Source organism: Hermetia illucens, chromosome 4, assembly GCF_905115235.1.
Source record: "Hermetia illucens chromosome 4, iHerIll2.2.curated.20191125, whole genome shotgun sequence".
Classification (NCBI taxonomy): Eukaryota; Metazoa; Arthropoda; class Insecta; order Diptera; family Stratiomyidae; genus Hermetia; species Hermetia illucens.
In genome coordinates, this window is record NC_051852.1 from 37,570,296 (window position 1) to 37,592,149 (window position 21,854).

At 42.2% G+C, this 21,854-nt stretch overlaps 1 protein-coding gene and 1 non-coding gene across 2 annotated transcripts in view; one reads left to right on the top strand and one right to left on the bottom strand.

The window, feature by feature from the left end:
* The window catches only part of LOC119655183 (cytospin-A-like), a 498,871-nt gene that overhangs the window by 167,400 nt on the left and 309,617 nt on the right, over positions 1–21,854 (top strand). The gene's annotated exons all lie outside the window — the stretch shown is intronic.
* On the bottom strand, positions 9,054–9,126 carry Trnav-aac. Its single transcript has one exon. It is a non-coding gene; the product is annotated as a tRNA-Val (tRNA).

The following is a 21,854-nucleotide window of genomic DNA, read 5'->3' on the forward strand; positions in this document are numbered from 1 at the left end:
CAGGAGGCAGGTATTGCAAGAGAAGGGAAATCTCCTCACGAATGAGGAGATGGACATTGCTGTAACATCAGGTGTGATAATAAATCAGACCGAAAGAAGCGTAGCTGTCGACGAAAAGTGGGAGCAAGCTGATAACCCCGGTGAAACCTATACTGGACGAAATAAACTATTAGGTTAGTGTAGGGTTGGGGTTTCTCATCAAAGGTTAGTTACTTTCATTTAGTGGGGGGAGCCGCAGCTCTAAGTCAGGCTTTTGTTAGGTTCATTGTACTATCCCCGGAGATCTCCTATTCCATGGCCTCTAGCTTGCGTCATTCGCAGGCTTTCCCGAATCTGAGAACATTCTCCAGAAACAGAATGCGCAAATTTTTCATTCGAGACAACTTTACCAAGGCATGTTCGTCTGAGTTTTGAGGAGCCTGGGCAGTTGCATATAAAGCCCAAGGCCGTCTCTTTCTCCTCCTCCTATTGGTTGCATATGCTGAGGCCACTACTCCGTGACCCCGGGTTCTTTCACAAAGATTTTCGCCTGGCAGCAGAAATTCGAATTTCTCCATTCGGCTGCATGAATTCTTGTAATTTCACCCTTCAGAGTTGGATTGATAGTGGATGGCCGGATGCCAAATCTGGTGAGCCAGTTTGGACAGTTTCCTTCTGCCAATGAAATGGCAAATATCTCCGCCTGGAATATGGTCATCATCTTTCCCAGAGGTCGGACCAGTTTCATAATCGAATTTCGTGAGAACAGCCCTGCGCCCAATCTGTGTTCCATGGCTTATCCTTCGGTGGAGATTATTAAGTCGGTAATCCCAAAAGACCATTTAGCGGCCATTCTTCTCTTTTGGTGCTTATAATGGAGTATATCAAAGAAGAATCTGGAAACCATATGGTCGACGGACATGAGAGCCCCACCTGATGGTTACCGAAGAATTTGCAGACAGACGCATGATCGTATAATGAACCACCTTTCAACGTGTTAGTGGTATCAAGCCTATATTCGTCGTTAGCTACTTTCCATTTCACCTTCAAATGAATGGGAGATATATTTAGGATAACTTCGAGTGCCGCGGTCGGCACAGTATTCATTGTTTCGGTAATACTTAGGAATCTGAGCCTTTGAATTTGCATCAGCAGCTTCCTGCTATTACCAATGTTCAGTCTCGGCCACAAGACAATGCATGCATCCATCAAAGGTAGATCAAATTATTTTCAAGATGCCAACTCTTTTCCTTTCTGTTAGCGGTAAGACTGACAAAGTTATATTTTTCTGGTAAAAGAGCCATGGGTTCGGTTTAACAAAATCTGTCGTAATGAATCAGTAAAGGGGGCTATTAAATTGGGTCCTCATATCAATCCCATGGTTACAAGTAACCATGCTGAGAAAATTCTGCACCCAAAATCGTCTCACAACGCCAGGTTAATGGTAAGAGGAAAAACGTTATAGCTTCGGTGTACCTATTTGATGATTCTCTGTGTCCTCCGCAAATGGAAGAGCTAACGGATATAGTAACGTATGCGAAGTCAAGTGGTTTTGAACTTTGAGTAGGCTGTAGACGGTGCAAATTTTTGTTGGGGAAGTAGCACACGCAGTCCTAGGGGAGAGAAACTATTTGATTTCATCACTTCAACTGATCTCATGACTGTGAACATGGGATATGCCCTAACATACGTCGGTCTAAAGAGAAGTGAAGTAACTGACCTGACAATATACATTTCAAATATGTTAGGATTGATTAGACAACCGGGAACTAGACGAAGTCTCACTGTTAGGTCATGGTTACTTAGAACTCAGTCCGGCTATTTCATGTGAACAGTGAGCACTAATATAAAGATTAAATCCTAGGAAAACTGATTAGGCGGATTTTGGGTGTACTTCTTGGTACATTGCATAAGCGAAAAACGACACTTTTGACGTTAGAAGCTTAATTGGAATCTCTGAAGTGCACACTTTTCGAGTGCCTTGAAAGGGTTTGCTCTATTATCAGAGAAGTGAAAAAAATTTGGATCGACGACCTTCGAATCGTGAATGAAGATGTTAAAACTACAAGACATGCGAATTTGAATACAAAACTTGTAAGACCTTCGAAACCAGAACTCTTTAGAACGTACTTTAAGGCGAAAGAAAGACTACAAGGCTGTGCAAGACCCTCAAATGGGATTAATTGGTTAAGCACGAGTTTTAGAAAACCGGATAATAATTTCACAAACTGCAGACTTGAGTCAGTGCAATCTTTCTTGTAAGTACATCATCCACCTGGTGATTGAATTGAGCGGGAGATTATTAACAGATCCTGTGAACCCTACTTTCGCAATTGCCTTCATTCATTCATACTATTACAGAAACTGGGTTATTTACGTTTACAGAATGGGAAGTACACAGAAAGCGATGAAGAAACGGCAAATCATTTGCTTGAAGTACACTTCCCAGGCAGCATCCAAAATCTAATCTCGAGGCCAACAGGTGCAGACAGGCCTCAACCGAGAGAATGGAATCTGGCATGCAAAATAGTATCACTGGAGCGAGTGAAATGGGCATTTAACTCGTTCCATAGATACAAGTCTGCAGGTCCGGATGGCATCATCCCTGCGCTAGTAATAGAAGGAATGGATGCCCTGGGTCTACACATTCGGAATAAATATCGTGCATGCCTAGTACACGCTTATATTCCAATTAAATGGCGGGATGTGAAGGTGTTGTTCATTCCCAAACCAGGAAAACCCACCTACACAGACGCAAAAAGCTTTCGACCGATCAGCCTAACGTCCTTTCTGCTAAAAGGACTAGAAAGATTAGTAGATTGGTTCATAAGGGATACACACATTCCTAAATGGCCATTTCAGCATAGGCAACACGCCTACCAGAAAGGCAAATCCACGGAGACAGCACTCCATGAACTTACGGCAAAAATTGAAAAGGCGATGTCCGATAAAGAATACGGTTTAGGCGCATTCATGGACATCGAAGGTGCCTTCAATTATGCCCCATTTGCGGCATGATGCGGCAAGACAGCATGGAATCGAACCGCTGCTAATCAGTTGGATCCTTCACATGCTAGAGTGGAGAAAAATCCACATATCGGTCGGCCAGAAGTCTATTGAAGCAGGATGTCTCAGGGGCTGCCTACAGGGAGGGGTTCTCTCTCCTCTGTTATGGCTCTTGGTGATGGATACCCTGCTGTGGCTCCTGGAGGACAAAAAAGTCTTCGCGCAAGCATTTGCGGACGACCTAGCCGTAATAATTACCGGCAAGTTTGCGGACACAGTATGTGACCGCTTGAATGCAACTCTGCATGTAATCCACAGCTGGTGCCTCTGCAATGGACTCACGGTGAACGCTAGGAAGACTGGACTAGTTATGTTCACTAGGAATGTCAGGTGGGGCAGCTATACGCTACACACCTTAGCAGGGGCGGAAATCCAGCTGGCACAAACAGTCAAGTACTTAGGAGTACATTTCGACTCCAAGTTAACGTGGAAGCATCATACCCAGGAATAATATCAGAAATCCTGCAGATTGCTCTGGTGCTGTAGGAATGCGATAGGTAAGACCTGGGGACTTTCAATATATAAACTTCTAGTAATATAAAACTTCTAGTATGAAGTATACATCCATAATAAAACCCATTTTGATGTATGCATGCATCGTCTGGTGGCCAAGACTGAACTTTGCTAACAGCAGGAAGCTGCTCACGCAGATTCATAGACTTGGTTGCCTAAGTATTACTGGAGCAATGAGTACTACGCCGACCGCGGCACTTGAAGCTATCCTAAATTTACCCCCGATTCACTTGGAGGTGAAACGGAAAGCAGCCAACGACGCATATAGGCTCGATACCATTGGGGCGTGGGAATGCGGCCAATCCAACGGGCATGCGTCTATCTGGAAATTCCTTGAAAAACATCCGGTAGCCCTGATGCCGACCGATCATATGGTTTCCAGATTCGTCTTTGAAAAGACATACACTGTCGTAATCACCGAAAGAGAAGAATGGTCGACAAGTGGCCATGAGTCTTTTCAGATTACAGACCTAATAATCTTCACCGACGGGTCAGTCACGGAGGATGGATCGGGTGCAGGTGTGTTCTTGGAGAATATTCCATATTCCAGTGGAGAAATTTGGACTCTTGCCGGCAAGTGCATATCCTTGTGAAGGAGCCTAGGGCCACTAGAGCGGCATTTTTGTTGTCCCTTAAGAAGTGGGACATGAAAACCCTAGTAGGGCTTTTGACGGGACACTGCCCCTTAAACTATAATACCATATGGAAAAGATTGGGGTAGTGGTTTCGGCTGTGTGCAGCCAATGTGAGGAGGAGGAGAAGACAGCCCTGCACTTTTTATGCAGCTGCCCGGCATCTTCAGATCTCAGACGAAGACACCTTGGCAAGGTTTTCTTCAATGAAGAATCTGCACACTCTCTGCCTCTAGAGAATGTTCTCAGATTCGCTAAAGCCTGCGAACACCGTAGGCGCGAAGCCATTGAATAGGCAACTTACGGGGATAGTACAATGGGCCTAATAATGGCCTGAGTGCTCGGAGCTGCGGCTCCCCCCAGTTAACTAAACTAACTAACTAAGGTCATACCCACTAAATGAAAACCAACTTGCTTACCAGCGCGGTTCTTGTTTTTCTATTCCTTGGTTTCCACGATAAAGGACCCAATTTTGACTTTTGGCTATACGCCTTTCCAAGAACCTTTCGATGCTGCCAGACAGCATTGTTTTGATGATACTTTTGTTAATCTTGGTTGCTGTTCGCTGAGGCAGGTGTGAATCGCTACCTGACGGTAGAAACAACGAAAGGCTGCTTCCAAGAAGGTGTGTGGAGTGGAGGGAGAGTCGTAGGCTCTGAGCATTTAGATCATACTAGCTACTTTTGTGGAGTATGTTGTTCGACTCACCCCTATGTGAATAGCAAAATTTGTCAACACACGCGAAAGCTTAGCGGATGACGTGGCGCTGGCTGTTGACAGAAACGGAAGGATGCACAGAAATATGCAACGCGCCGTTTATTTACTTGAAAGTTGGCACTTCAACCTCAGGCTTTCAGCAAACAAAAATAAAACCACAACCGTAATATTTCCAAAGATGAGGGGAATAGCCCTTCAACTCTTGAAAGAGGGATAAGGAAAGAAGTTTCTCTGAAACAAATAAATAAAGGTAAAAATAAGATGAGCTTCCGCAGCCTATGGGTTATGTAGGTGAGCTTTCGCGTTGACCTAGCGACTCAGGCCTCCTGTGCTAATCTCGTTATCATTGGCCTATTGCGTCCGTGACAAAAATAAGAAATGTCAAACACGGGAAGTGGGTTTTTCCTTTTGAACAATATACAATGATCTTTGAGGCTGACAAGGACAAGAGTGTTGCAATCTGCCGCAATAACCAAGCAGGCTTGAGGGTGTTGAGCTGTCCTTTGAAGGAAATGTAGAACTCGTTTGAATTCTGATGAAACTACTTTGGTTGACAGTTGCGGGGGGTAGCATCATATCCATTAACGGAAATCGTCTGTAAAAAGCTCTTAGTCAGGAGACAAATTTGTTTTAATATCTGTCAGCTTGTTCAGTTTTGGACGATGTATTGGGTAATGACCAACTGTTGGACTGGGGTTAGGCGTGTAAGTGCTTGCGTATCTAGAAGTTGAAATGTGCATTTTGGGTGCTTCTCGAACAGATCTGGCCTAGTCTTTGTAGGATGAACCCAATATCTTCCTCTTTTAAGGCGGATTGTCTAGGCCTTTTTAGATTTTTCGGCGCCTTTGCAAGACAATGAACTGTGTCTTTTATGCTGTCATAAATGTATGAATTTCATAAAGTGGCTTCCTGAGATGGGGCATATGCCTATTTTCGTAGTATGTTATTTTCATGGCGTGTTTTCTCATTAAATTTTTATCTCAGACTTCAGGTTTGGAAAAATTGCTTTGACTTCTGGTACTGAGTGTCCCATGGTGCTAATATCACCCGCGTATGTTATAAGCTGTGTTGACATACTGCAGAGTTATATTGAATAGAGTGAGAGCGGGACTGCCTCCTTGCTTCAAACTTGAGTTTCTTCTGAAGCTCTGTATCAATCCTGCTTGAAACTTGACATGGAATTCTGTGTTGTCGGGCATTATTTTAAAGAGTATGTCCAAGTCCACAAATCGATATTTCATAAGTACCTGTTTTGCTGACCTTTTCCGCATTCCTGGTCCTTTTTCAATAATTTTCATCAGAATTTTATATAACAAATGCAGCGGTAAAACGCCTCTGCCCCAGCGGAATTTATCTCCCTTTTTATATAAACGACATGTAATACTTTTGGTCCAAGACCATTCGACATCAACAACGGTCTACGACAAGGGGATGCTCTATCATGCGTCCTCTTTAACCTGGCCCTCGAGAAAGTGATCCGTGATGCTGAGGTAAATACAAGAGGTACGATCCTTTTCCATCCAATTACTGGCCTAAGCTGACAATATCAACATCATGGGAAGAACCACCCGAGACGTACAAACTGTCTTCATCTAGATCGAGCCGACAGCTAGGATGATGAAATACGCGCACGGTTGTTGTCAGCCAACAGAGCCTATTTTAGCTTACAAAAACTGTTCCGCTCGAAATGTCTCACCATAGGGTCAAAGCTCTTATTGTACAAGATGATCTTGCCAGTCCTTATGTATTCCTCGGAGAGTTAGGTTCTTAGCAATAAAAATTGCAACCTCTTGGCCGCGTTCGAGAGAAGAATCCTCCAAAGAATTTTTGGCCCCCTACATGAGGATGGACGATTCCGTAGCCTACACAATGACGAAATCTATGAGCGATACCATGACCGTCTGGTTGTGGATAAAATCCGGCTAAATGGGTTACGGTGGGCGGGTCACTTAATCCGTATGGATGAGGACGATCCCACCCGCAAAGTCTATAAGGGCAATATCTATGGTAGAAAAAGAAGACGAGGCAGGTGTTGACGTCGAATATGCTAGTCGGGGGACTTTTTGATGTTTTCCGTAACAAAGTCTTATTAAAATCGGTAAAATGTTATTAGCCAATTTTTAGAAACGGGTATTCCTATTGATTCGAAATTTGGCACGAAGGTAGGAAGTGTAAACTCCCTGTTTTAAGTGGATGATATCGCTTTACTTTAAGTTTAAGGGGGTTGCCATACATGCACCGAATATAGGCATCTGGAGTATCAAAAGCAAGGGTATCCAGTAGTACTTTCCAAAGGGGAAGGGGTTCCCATACATGCACCGAATATAGTCATGCGTGGTATCAAATGAAAGGTATCCAGTAGTACCTTCCAAATTTCTGACATTGAATGCAAAAGCGGGAGTGCGGGGACTTAAGGGTGACAATTTCTTTCACGGACCCATTCTCAGAAACTGCTCAATCGAAAAATCTGAAAAAGTGTATTCTAGTAGAATGAAAATTTGCAGTAATATTGGCTGTAATATAGAGCATGGAAATCGCACTATTATTAAGAAGGTAAAGTGGGATTGGGGTTTATCTAAGAAATACACAAGATCTTCCGTATCTGAAGCGCCGAGCTTATAGCTTTCGACTTGTTTTCAATTAGGACGTGATGAATTTGGTTGGTTTGGGTGCAACCATCAAGCAAGGCCCACGTCTGTTTAAATTAAATTTTTGCTGCTAGCAAAGTGGACCAACTGCAAAACGTTGTCATTATTAGTTTCATGGAGATTGTGCCTTTTTGTCGGACTTCTGCCCCTCTTCTCGCGTCGAACGTTCAAATCATCCAGCACCAATTTTATGTGGTCTGAGGGCAATTCGTCGTATGCCCATTCGAGGTTGTCATAAAATTCGTCCTTGTCTCTTTTCTCATTGTCCTAATTTGACGCCTGTCAATTAATCAGCTACCCATTGAAGAACTTTCGCTCAAGAGGAATGGCTCGAAACTCCTAAAGTTTTTTATGACATGAGTAGTTAGCCTTCCGTTAACCTCCAATCCAAGAGAGCCAAAGTCTGCTTTATTTTGCCCCTATATCTTACACTGAAGTTTGAAATCCGGGGATTTTTTATCCGATTTCCCGTCAGATTTCAAAGTATGCAGGTTGTTCAACTATGGAGAATAGATAACAACGAACAACTCCTCCTGTCTTTCTTGACTTCCAAAAATCGCCTCTCTTTTCGTTCGGTTTTCTACATGGGTGCTTTGCTGTATTCTCAAGAGTCAGTAGTTGGGATTTCGTCCCTATGCTATCAAAGGAAGAAATATGAGCGTTGTGAAAACATTTGTAAATGATGTGGGCTGCCTGGTAACGATGCTGATTTGACTTGATTTCTGTATTCTTGTTTTTTGTTAAGAGTCTGGGTTTTTTCTTCTGGGTTCCGGGCAGTCCCGCAATTGTAAATGCCGAAGTTGAAACTTCTTGGTTATTACGGATAGCCGGGTTTTGATTCTGCAGCTCTCTACTAAATAAATGAAAAAAATAAATACCTATCAAAAATGGGAGCTAACAGTTTCATCCAGTGTAGGGGCAACTCATCAGACGGTGACTTTCGCGTGATGGAAGTGGTCACCCTCTTGGGTGTGAATTATATTCGGGCCGGAAATTGCCTCATTCAGATCTAAGGCAGCTGAAGCGAGAGTTATTTTTTTAGGATTGAATGGCAGGTCCGCATCTATTTGATGACTGACCCGACCAACTGTAGAGACACTGTCTTCCCTAGAGGAAATTGTTACCCCACGTTTGTTATAGAAATGCTATGAGAAAAGGGGGTGTCCTTGAATCAAAAACGTGGGAGACAGTGTCTTCCCATTGGTCTGGTCTGTCATCAAGTGGATGCAGTCAGGATTGCCTATAAATTTACAAAGAACTCCGTTGATTCTCATGCACTGGCAAAAGACTGAAGGAGCCCGTCAGAGGGTCTATGTCGGTAGCATCTAAGAAGAGACTTCCAGCGCCACATTAGATTTCCCTCCAAACTAACGCTATCAGGTGACTTACAACTTTCCTGTATCTAATGAAATGTCGTTTTTAAGCTTCTTTTATTCATACTGGAAGTAGTTTTGGTGGTAAGCAAAGGTCCATTTGATTCTACCGCCATTCAAAATAATGTTTTCGCCCGGGATCGAACCGGGGACCTTCCGCGTGTTAGGCGGATGTGATAACCACTACACCACGAAAACGCTGTGATACTCTATGCAACTCGAATAACTCAGATTTGAAAATGGCCTCATTAAATTTAAATTTATTCAATTAAATTATAGCATAACGTAGCAGCATTGTGGTTCAGGTATAGTCACACGAAAAAATCACTCATGGAACCAAAAACCGGATTAATGCTAGTAGACGGTGAGTGGTAACGCATGAGGTGACTAGCAGGAATTGTGTATATTATGTTCCTCAATATTAGATTTATATTAGCAAATCTTCGTAAGAACGTCTCTATCTACCGGCCGAAATCCTAGCGATTGTAAGTAAAATGCTCTTAAGTTTTCTCTTTCAAAGTATTTTACGCACTCGGCGCTAGTTTTGGCGCTATCGAATGTGACTGCGTAGAGTCTGGATACATGACAAACTTGATTTCAATAGAGGCATCCAATGCTTAGCTAGATTTGCTACATTAATCTCGCATTAGAATAATATCAACCAAAGATTGAGGCTTGCGTGTTTCCATGTTAATTGCGGAGTTGTATATTATCGGACAGATCACAGATAAAATCAGAGATTGTGAAAATTCTTTGTTCAAGAGAATACTATCAACGCATCTTCATATTATGCCTGGAAAATTCGAGCAGTTTTATATAAAATGCAGGTTCGTCGCCTTTTCTTCCTCACCCCGTTTGCCGTCGTGCTAGAGTCTTCATGTCCTGCTTCTTGAGGTAAAGTGTAACGTTGTTTCGCAAAATTCTTCGCTTCTGGTAGGAGTTAAAGTGGGGTAGGTGAATTAATAACCGATAACAGCTACGACGATGAAATCCGCGCACGGCTGTTGGTAGCCAACAGAGCCTATTCAGCTTAGAAAAATTGTTTCGTTCAAAACATCAAAGCTTTTACTGTACAAGACAATGGTTTTGTCAGCCCTCGGAGACTTGGGTTCTTAGCAAGAAAAATTGCAAACTCTTGGTCGTGTTCGCGAAAAGAATTCTCCGAAGAATTTTTGCCGCCTAAATGAGGATGAACGCTTCCTCAGCCTCTATAACGACGAAATCTATGTCATCTAACATCCGGCTCAATAGGTTGCGATGGGCGGGTCACTTAATCCGTATGGATGAGGATGATACAGCCCGGAAAGTCTATAAGGCCAATATCTATGGTAGAAAAAGCAGACGAGGCAGACCCTGCCTAGGGATATCGAATTGCCTGGAGTTCCTTATTATGGCAGGCCTAGACCGGATGGTATTGAGGTGAATTCCATGTAATCTTGTATCATTGTAAAACTAGGTCCATGGTAATCCGATCTATTATTTTTTTTTTCATTTCCAGAAATCCTCAGTTGCTTTACATCCGGATCCCTTGATTCATTTAGCGCTAACGCCTTCACTTCAGCGCTTATGACAGGGCATGCCCTTCCAATGCGGTATCTGGAAGTCATAAAGCCCCTTGATATTCTGTTCTGGGTTTGCAAGTTGCAATCGTGTCTAACCTGTAGACATTTTCAAATGAACAGAAGCCCTGAATGCGGTTGATTTTGTTCGCATTACAGTCATTTTTTAATAGCCGGTATAGGTAAGTAATATGATGATATTTCTCGCAGGGGAATTTTTTTCATCTAACGTAAAGAGATATATTGGTTTAGATGTGATATAATGGAAAATATTTGTGGGATGATACTCCGTGATAGAAAGCGAAAAAAAGAGTAAGGAATCGTCGGCTCTCGGCCGTTATATTGTGAATCCCTTTCGGAACGCCTCGTGACGTAGAATCATGAACCGTTTACTGAAGCGGCAATGCAGGATCATATTTGGTAGAACGGCCAAAGGGACTGACATCATGATTAGGGACACCTACAGTGATGCTGCGAAATCGGGTGTTTTTTAGTGACAAGCTATTCCGAGATGATAGTGAAATAGTGGAAAACGACGATTGCTCTGGACGCCATTGGATCAAAGAAACCGACAAAAATTTGCTAAACATTGATCGTAGGGTGAGTATCAGAATGACGTGTTTTTAGAGGAGCAAAAGGTCAACCGAAAAGTGATCTAGCAGGATTTTCTTTATCACGTGGATGAGGATGTCAATTTTTTAAACAATGTAGTGACCCCGCCAAACTTTTTCCTATTCTCGACGATAAAATCGTTGCTAATGGGGGATCATCACGGCTCGGTATGGGCGGTTTAATAGGCCATGACAAGGGAGCAAAACAGCATTCCTGTCCAGGTGCTCCAGGAGGCGTATGATAACATAAAATTTCGTTGGCAGCATACGTGGAAGGGTGTTACTTTGAAAAATTCTAATCGTTTATATTATTCTCCTGAAGAGAGAGAGAGAAAGAGAGAAATTTGTCTCTCAAAACTCAGTTCTACTACTCTCAACCCCTCTCGCCAAGTTTTTCAGTTCGTTCAGAGAATTAAAAGGAAATGATCTCTTTTTCGGTGCAGTTAGGCATGAACAAATCGGGAAACCGGAAGCTAAACGCGTCAGGTATGAAAGGTTTTGTGAATGGCTTATATAAGCATTTAGTAAGGATTTGCCCTATCTGTGCTTTATCTTAGAATGCAATAAATTTGTGTAAAAGTGACAACTTTGGCCACTTATAACTCTGTTAGTAACAGTCCGAGTTTCACCAAACTTGGTAATATCGTTCTCTTTAGTATATCCTTTATTACTGCATGATTCTAGTGTAAACTTATGGAGATTCGCAAGAAACTTCTAAAAAATATACTTATAGTGAATACGGTAATAAACTATTACTAACTCAATTTTAACATGATCGGCTTGAAGAGTATTTTGGGGCCTATATACCATGTGCATGGACCACCATATTCTTTTTCTGATGTTTGGGTTGGGGAGTTTCTGAGAATAGGTCCTTAAAGTAATTAACCTCTTTCGAACCCCCGCATTCTTCCCCCTTCCGGCTCTTATATCCGATATGACTATACACGGTGGGAAAAAAATGTACATTTCCCTTTTGCATGTATGGGGATCTCCCCTTAAATTCAAACTATATTATTCATTGCATACAATGGGATTCACAGATCCCAACTTTTTATCAAATTTCATATCAATTGGAGTAATCATTTATGAGATAATATGTGTGACAGACAGACGGACAGTAAACCGATTTTAATAAGGTTTTGTTTTATACACCTTTAAAAAGGAGTAGTACACTTCTATAATATCATGTAGCTCTACCAGGAGTACTGTAGATCTTACAGATTCTTCAATAAGCAATAATTTGACGTTCCTGAAATCAGGTGTCGTTAAGAGGATGGATGATTGAAGAATTCAATGTCTAGTATGAATTTGAATTTGCGGTTACTTATTCCGCAAGAATGTTTATATTTGAATTTGGTATAATCTTCTTGCTTATTAGAAAATTATTGGGGTATGGTTGTCTATACGTTAAAGGTAGGGAGAACCATACAAAATGAGAAACTTTTCGAACGTTACGAACGCTGGTGAATGTGTGCTCCTTACAACACTCAGTGAGACAGAAAGTGTGTCCGCCCGGGCATTCAAAAGTTGGATTTCTTGTCAGCTTGTCGGCCTACGCGTCTCCCTTATATTCCGGGAATTCAGAGGGGAGGGACTCTGAGCGAATCGTCCAGAGTGTTCTGTTTGTCCCTGTAGTTTGAAAGATGCCACGGTAGGCTGTAAAGCTTTGATTATGGCTTGAATGTAGCTGTATTTCTTTCAGCATGCCATAGAATTCTGAACGGTTCAAATATGTTTTTCAGAGGAAGTTCCGGCTCAAACTCCAGATTCATTTTTGATCCGTCATTCAAAAATACGATGAGATAGCCTTGCAGCAAATCTTCGGTATTCCATTGCGCGCTGGTTAGGAATCCCATAGCAAAATTTCTTTTGAAGTTAAGCCTACATGAAGCGTAATCTGAAGGTGGTCGAAATCTTTTTAACGACAGATCTAAAGTATTATTATGGCCATGAAGCCTCGCTCCATTATCCTAACATCTGCAGTTTGACAGCACTGCATGACACAATATATTCGCCGAGGCAATCGAGTGGAAGGCGGTGCAGGAATATATTGCTAATAGTGCCTGGTTTGTTGGATCCTGTTAAGCTTGGCTTTTTTGTATTCCCTTTTCACCATATCACACCAACAGAATCATTGGTGAGGATAAGTCGGTTGTATATTTGCAAAATTCCATTCCAAAATATTTCCAAAATTCCAACTGTGGGAAACTGCACCAATGGGAATATAATCCCATCGTTGGCGTACGCTACCTACCTTCATTCTAACTACGTTGAATTTGCTTAAGATTTCATTCATAATTATTAGCCAGGATGTCGTAGAGTGATGTACCTCTACTCACAATCCTTCTAAGTGGTTACCTCCTAGATATGCTAGGATTATCCTGATTCCTAGCATTGATATCCGATGCGTAAGACATGCTTCCAACCCTATTCTGGTTAGCGCTTCCTGAACGCCTTTGGAACTGACATTGTTGAATGTTGTAAGTGCAAGAAGGCATCTTAGGTGTATCGCTTGTGGTATAATGTTTGTCCAATTATAACACTTATCTCGTGAAGAGCAATATCCATAGCTTCATCTCTCTCTAGTTGAAGAGAGTCGTCAAGGATGCATCCTGGTGTTTTCATTACAAAGGAATTAAAACTGATCGACCTAAAGCTCTTCGCGTACTGATAGGTTTGTCTGCATGTTATGTCCGAATGCAACAGAATTCCGATAGACCTCCGCAGCCACGGAGCAACCCTGTCTCGCAGAAGCATGCAGCTTTTCAATTTGGGCCAATAGATTCATATAGTGAGAAGTTGTTTATGGTTCAGCTGACTGTTTCTTACGAGAAATCCTTTCTAAGGTTTTCTGGCGATGGGCACTGCATGATTTCCGAGCTAGTAGCTGGAAATTCTCACCAGACGATGTTTTTCAGACGTAGCGTGTTAGCGACACCCACTCGCTATTGGCGTTTTTTAAAATTTGCTTCAACTCCCTCTTTCCCCCTTCGCGAACTTGTGAATTACATTGCATAATATAGCCATTATTGGATTTACCAACCTATCGCAATATGTGACCAATACACTGCCACTTCCGCCTTATCTCGTTTACGGATATTTAGCCCGTAAGCTGATGAACTTCATTCGGAATTGTAAAAGTACCCTGATAGCACTATGCAAGATTTGGTGCTTTTGAGTAATAGTGACGATAATTTTCCATAACCAATTCTCATACAATGATATAAAACGAACATTAACACGGAGTAGCCTTAACTTGATGTGAGTGCTGAGATAGCTTCATTTTCAGGTTATAAACAAAACAGCGACTCCTCCGCCGCCTCTGGCTTGCTGGAAATAAAAAATGATCAACGCCTTAATGCTCTTCCCATTAGTGCAGACATGAAGAATGGGATGTCCGGTTAGACTAATAACCCTAGTGAACTCAGCATTTTGCCTCGATGCACCCACCACATGACATTTTGACCATCATACCTACATCGCTTATATTTCGTATAATAACTATTAGCTGTTTTAGGATGCCCCGCCTAGAAAAGTATTCCAGCTATATTCCTTGTTGATGCGGTTCAAAGTTTTCTCGAAACCAGCGAAGAGCAGATAATACCGAGATCTAAACTTCGCACATTGTTTCGAAATGATCTGTAGTTTGTTAAAGTGGTTTGTGTCTTCTATTCCCGCCTTTGTGGAGTACAGGGCATACCCATAGGCTTAATTTTCAGCAAGAATGTGTTTCAAACTCATTATCATCACACTTAGTGCTGTGCAGATGGTAAACTTGCAGCAAATCTTTGTATGGTTTACTAGTATTTATGCCTGTGGCAGATGTTAAAGACGACGCTTGTTGTCTTTGTGAGATTAGATAGGCCTTCGCCCCAAAACTATGGTAGCGCCCTTTTTTGTTACGTTTTACAGGAACAGGACACGAAACCTTAGAGGTGACTTCCATTGCCTTCTCTAAAGTCCTAACTTTTAACTCCAGTTTGTCTGCAATGCAAATGCTACTAATAAGTGTTGAAAAGTTCAGTTCTGATAATCTGACCAGACTCATTTCATTGAGTTCCCTTTGGATCCTTAAAAGGTTTGGGAATCTTTACTTAAAGGTTCAGATCGAAGAGCGTTCAGTCGTGTTCTGAAAAAGTTCTCTGGTTGGACACTCCCAAATTTTTCAACCTGAAGATCCCGTTGTCGGTAAATAAGGTGACATTAAAGATCTCTTGCCAGCAAATCCTTGAAGTAGGATAGCAGAGAATTGCCGTACTATCCCCTGCTACATGCATAAGATATAAGATGGAACACTCTTCAGGTTTCATTGTGACATAAATAAGGTGCCTTTAACAGCATCCCAGCCAGAGATTGGTCGTGGGTTTTGGAGGTGCTTCACCAGGGTTCACTTTCTTCCCAGTGATAAATGAAGTTAAATTCTGCGGCTCCTCCGGTGGTGACCACTGCTCGTGAGCCATATATACCAATCAAACATAGTGACTGCGGTGACACCGGTGACCGTCCTTCCTCGTATCTGAGTTTTCAAAGAAGAGTCCTTGTTTGCTCTTGCTCTGAGTCTTCCGACGACGGTGACTAGGGTATTAGTAGGTAGGGGACGAAGGCCCTTGGATCTTCAGTTCCTAAGTGATGTTCTGGTCGGAGTACGGGCCATGAATGATTGGTGGCATCCTTCGACGGAAAAAATGTAGCGGAAGAGGTTTGCTTTGTTCTTCAGGAGATGGGTTTTAGTTCCAATGCCATTTCCCGGTTTTTTAAGAAAGAAGATGGATATTTTTTGGAGACGTTTTCTGGGAGGTGCCTGTGATGATTGTCATTTTTCAAAGTCGGTGTTGAGATGTTAGTCCTCTGGGAGCTGAACATTTTTGTTTTCTGTCCTTAAGCCATAATGTGCCACTTTGTTACCTGCAAATTTCGAAACTTTACTGCCACTGAAACGTTAACAAAGTTTTGGATAAGGATCTGAATACCAAAGTGGGCTCTGACAATAATTTTCTCGGGCATGTGATGGTGAAACGCGCTCTTGGCGACCACAACGACAATGGTGGGAGATTTGTGGACTTTTGCGGGTCCCCTCCGCTCATTATTGGTGGTAGATTATTCGAGCTGACCTTATGGTCAGTTCGGTTTCAAATGACTTACACCGTACAAGCAATCGAATTGACTACAATCCGATCAGCATTAGAATCGGATGTACGTAACAAGAAAGGCGCTGACATCGGCCTCGAAAGGGATCACCATCTAATGGTCGCTTACAGGGCATCTCGCAGGGCGACCCCTAAGTTCAATTTCGACCGCTCATATGATCCAGCTGTCACTCGGCAGTGACAAAGATTTTGAAAACCCGCCTGAGAAAACGGATAAGCATTGGACCGCCATTAAAGTTGCCCTTTTCTCGGGTGCTAGGCATGTCATCAGCCATGTTCCAAAAGATCATCACAAGGTATGACTGCTAATAGAATCATCAAAGTGGATTAATTAATGCAATGAACGATGACGAGCGTGACATACTCAACTACTATACCGTCCAAAATCCCGAGAAGGTCAATATAATGTACGCTGTGCCAAAAGGGAACTTGTTATTGTGCTGGTCAGGGTCAGAGAAGCTGCCGCAGATATCAATGTATTCAGATCCTTCAGGCAGAAGGAACCTTTATTTCGTTGAATATTAAAGTGGTCGTTTTTATGTGAGAGAAGTAGGCAATATATCGAGAAACAGTTAATTCTCAAACCACCTGAAGTTTTAAATTTGAATGCAGGAGAACTTAATAACTGCCATGATAGCTTGAAAACCATACAAAGATCCTTGAACCAAATCTGCTCTCCGGTCTTGCCTGTATCTTAATCCTCAAGGTTTTCTACGATGTATCCAGTCAGAGCTTTTTTTACCCTCAGGGTCATAGCAATTAGTCGTCCAAACACAAACGTACACGTGTCCTTCCCCTTAAAGATAATTTTCGAGGCTTAGGAAAAATATTTTCTGCTGCAACTTCCATCTCGGAATGATAGTAGTTATATTTATTTACGATTCAAAAGCACTTCTATGATTATTTTAATTACTCTACCTTTTACAGAGAGAAAGATAGTCTTGACCTTTCTCTAAAAGCACAAGTTTATATTTTCATCCTGTTTCAGATGGGAAACGATGATGATGATGACAATGTCAATGTTTCCAAGAGCCGTAAAATGTTATTTTTCCGTACTTTCTGCTTCCTCCTATTCCGATTCAATGTTCTATTCCCAGCATGAAATAACGGAAAGAAAAGTATAAATCAGGTTTCCCAGATTTTTCCCATGCTACATTCAGACCCTGCTATGAACATGTCCTTGCAGCATAAAAGTAGAGGAACTTGGTGTTAAATTGTTCGGGATAATGTTCGTTTGGATATTCCTAGCCTTCAACTCAATGAGAGGAAGGAAAGGTAAATATAATGAGTTTTCAGTTCCTAATGTATCTTATAGAAGCTTAATTTGGCGGTGAGGTGGAAAGTTCTGTTAGTGAGTAAAGACATAATAAGATACGCTGATGCTGGTTCCTATTGGAAGCAGCATACTCAAGGCATCTAAATAGACGATTCCTCAATTCGTTGGGGGAAGCTGAGCGTCTTCTGGACTTGCTGGCCTCCAATTTCCTGTACTTTGGATGACTTTAAACGTTCCCCGGGCTGCATCCCAAACACCATTTACTAACTAAAAGCACTTTTCCCATTCCCGGTTGTTTTCTGCATAATGCGAAAATGTGCGCAATGAAAAACAAACTCCCATTGTAGACACCATGCACTTGATGCAAATTAAAGTGCCGGATAAATTGCATCCACTACCACTACCATGTGGCCGTTGTCTTTGGGAGAACTGCAAATTGCAAAATGGAAGAAGATGCGCCCACACATAATATCCGCAATGAAATGTTTTATTAATAAAAATTACACGAGAAACACTTTTCAAACGACACGTTTGAAACGCTTCAAGTATTAATTTTCGCTGGTTGAAGGTGTCAAACTCCTACATGGAGGTACGTCAGGTAGACAGGTAAACAGCAAACAAGCAAGCAAGCTGGCAAGCTAGCAGCTATGCTTGTCCTTTTGCGGAGTTTTAGGTCGCACACTTATTTAGACAGCCAATTTGCATCTAATTGCTTGGAAGTTAGCTGAAGTAAGTGGCATAGAATTTGCACGGAGGGAGGAAGCAAGGAAGCATGGCAAACAGTAATTTATGCTGAATTATTCAATATTTTGAATAGTATGCAAATAGGAATACATTAGATCTTGCGTTATTAGCACTATATCTCATGGGGGCGTAAGGTAAGTACATTTAGTTGCTGAAGACATTCATGGGTATTTGAAATGCTTACAGAGCAGGGGGGGGGCACATTTAGAAGTCAAATTCGATTGCAAAATCTTAACTCAGCGACAATATCTTTATCTACATTTCAGCGTTCATTATCATACTTTTGATTGGACTTAAAAGCCATCAAAGCACAAGGAAACCACTTAACATGTAGACTTTCTTCTCAGTCAACAGCAACGAATTGGGACCATCTTAACACGAAAGAATGTCGATAACTCAATCTCAGCTAATTGAAGCTAATCAACAATATTAAAACGATTTAATGAATTGAAATTGTTTGAATCTCAGTTTTTGTTTCTGCTTTTCTTTTTTTTCTTGCTGAGGCTGCCATTCTGTTCTTCATCGCTTAACCGAGAGTCAGACAAGGAATTCGGAGTGTGATGCAGAATTGGGTGACAGAAATACGAGCTTCTCAATCAGATAGAAATTTGAGATTGGGAGATACTTTTGGCTGCTCTAATTGGTAAATATTGTTATACGTTCATTTGCCTAATTTTGTCTGAAAGTATGTTTGTCTTGATAAGAGAAATAATTTAAATGGAAAAGAATGAGTCATTTGGGCTAAAATGGGGAATCGGACCGATTATGTGAGTAGCCTTTTACTTCCTAACGAAAACCTAATGCCTATAGTTTTTGCATAAATCTTTTTCGAATTCTGTTTGTTTTTAACGAACCTTTTACCAAAGTTTATCTGATGGCCAATATTTTTCTTTCCTTTATGGTCTACAAAAGTGATAACAGTTGAAGAGATATGAAATCCAAGAAATAAAAAGATAGAAAGAACAACTGGAGAGTTACAGCAGGGCCCAAAGAAAGGTATTTAATGAGTCTGAGATTAGGGCGTCAAAAGGACCGCTTACAGTTAAAATCTCTCAATCATTACAGCCGAGCTTATCCTAGCTAGAAAATTTCCAGGAAAGATCAGTTCCATCAGTCCCTATAGGAAGCTCATCAAAGGAGGCATTCAAAGTGGCACAATCCCCATGTTAACCAGTTTGGAAAGGTTGCCAGGTTTTTTTTCATTCCTATTCGTTACGTCATTAAACGTCTTGGGTCTTGCCTGTTGCAACTGAAAGTGGCAACTGGGTGGAACCTATCATCATCAAGGGCGCAGCAACAGGTATCCGGTGTAGGCCTACCTTAATAAGGTACATAATAAGGAGGTTAATCAATTCGATATCGCTGAAAGCTGCCTGACGTCCTGGCCTTCGCCATCGCTCCATCTCAGGCAGCGTCTGCCTCGTCTTCTTTTTCTACCATAGTTATTGCCCTTACAGACTTTCCGGGCTGGGTCATCCTCATCTATACGGATTAAGTGACCCGCCCACCGTAACCTATTGACCCGGATTTTATCCACAACCAGACGGTCATGGTATCGCTCATAGATTTCGTCGTTATGTAGGCTACGGAATCGTCCACCCTCATGTAAGGGGCAAAAATTCTTCGAAGGATTCTTCTCTCGAACATGGGTAAGAATTCGCGATTTTCATTGCTAAGAACCCAATTCTCCAAGGTATACATAAGGATTGGCAAGATCATGTCTTGTACAGTAAAAGCTTTGACCCTATGGTATGACGTTTCAAGCGAAACAGTTTTTGTAAGCTGAAATAGTCTCTGTTCCCAACCAGTAACCGTGCGCGGATTTCAATGTCTTAGCTGTTATCGGTTGTGATTTTTGATTCTAGATAGGAGAAATGATCAACGGCCTCAAAGTTGTAGCCTCCTATCTTTATTCTACCCATTTGACTAGTGCGGTCTCATGTTGTTGGTCGGTTGATTTTTGATGCTGACGTTGCCACCATATATTTTGTTTTGTTTTCATTGATGTGTTGCCCAAGATCTCGCGCCGCTTGCTCGATCTGGATGAAGGTAGTTTGTACGTTTCGAGTCGTTCTTCCAATGATGTCGATATCGACAGCGTGGGTCATTAGGTGGGTGGAATTAAAGAGGATCGTATCCCTCGCATTCATTCCGCCATCACGGACCACTTTTTCCAGGGCCAGGTTAAAGAGGACGCATGATAGGGCATCCCCTTGCCGTAGACCGTTGTTGATGTCGAATGGTCTTGAGAGCAATCATACTGCTTTTATCTGGCCTCGCACATTGGTCAGGGTCAGCCTAGTCAGTCTTATTAATTTCGTCGGGATACCGAATTCTCTCATGGCCGTGTAAAGTTTTACCCTGGCTAAGCTATCATAGGCGGCTTTAAAGTCGATGAAGAGATGGGGCCACTGATGTCCATATTCCAACAGTTTTTCCATGGCTTGCCGCAGAGAGAAAGTCTGATCTGTTGTTGATTTGCTTGGAGTGAAGCCTCTTTGGTATGGGCCAATGATGTTCTGAGCGTATGGGGTTATCCGGCCTAGCAAGATAGCGGAGATTATCTGATAGATGGTACTCAGCAATGTGATAGCTCTATAATTGTTGCAGTGGGTGTTATCTCCCGTTTTGTATATGCGACACATATTGCCTCTTTGCCAGTCGTCAGGCGTTGATTCGCTGTCCCAGAACTTGAGCATCAGTTGATGAAGCGCTTGGTGTAATTGATCGCCTCCATATTTAACCAATTCGATTGTGATTCCATCGGCTTTTGGTGACTTATGGTTTTTAAGCCCGTGAATTGCACAAACTATTCCTGTTTCTTCCATTATTGGCGGGACCTCTAGCTCGCCGATATCTTGAATGTTGAGTAGTTCATTAAAGTACTCAACCCATCGCTCCAATATATGAATTCTGTCGGAAATCAAATTTCCCTCTTTGTCTAGGAGAGTATCGAGGTGTAAGGCTTCATCTTGCTGACTTGTTGGTAATACTTGCGCACCTGGTGCGATTGCCCCCTGGGCTTATCGAATTCACAGACTTGTTGGTCCTCTCAGTCTTCCTTATCCCGTCTGTGGGGTCACTTCGTGATATGTGAGATTTCAGCATTGGCCGGTATGCAGCATTCTTCCGTTCCGTTGCAAGCTTACATCCGTCGTCGAATCAGCAGTTCCGGCATTTTTTCCGTCTGGGGTCATGGATGTTTGTGGCCGCATGAATGATAATGATCTTCAGGTGGTTGTGTAGATTATTTGTTAACGCTTCATCTCCAGGACATCTGTTAGCTGCGGTTATCACGGCATCCATTTTACCCTTATATGTGTTACGGAGGGTTTTCTTGTGAATGGCTTCACCTCAATCACTTCCACCTTGTTGTCAAAGAGGATTGTAGGCGGTGGTGTTATTCGAGCTCGGAGCACCAGGCGAACGAGTTTGTTATCCGAGTCTATATTAGCCTCCTATATGTTCTGACGTTCATAAAAGTTGAGAGGTTTTGGCATTCAATCAGCACTTGGTCAATTTGGTTGAAAGCGGTCCCGTCCGGAGAAGCCCATGTGTGGATGTGGACCGCTTTCTGCGCGAAACGGGT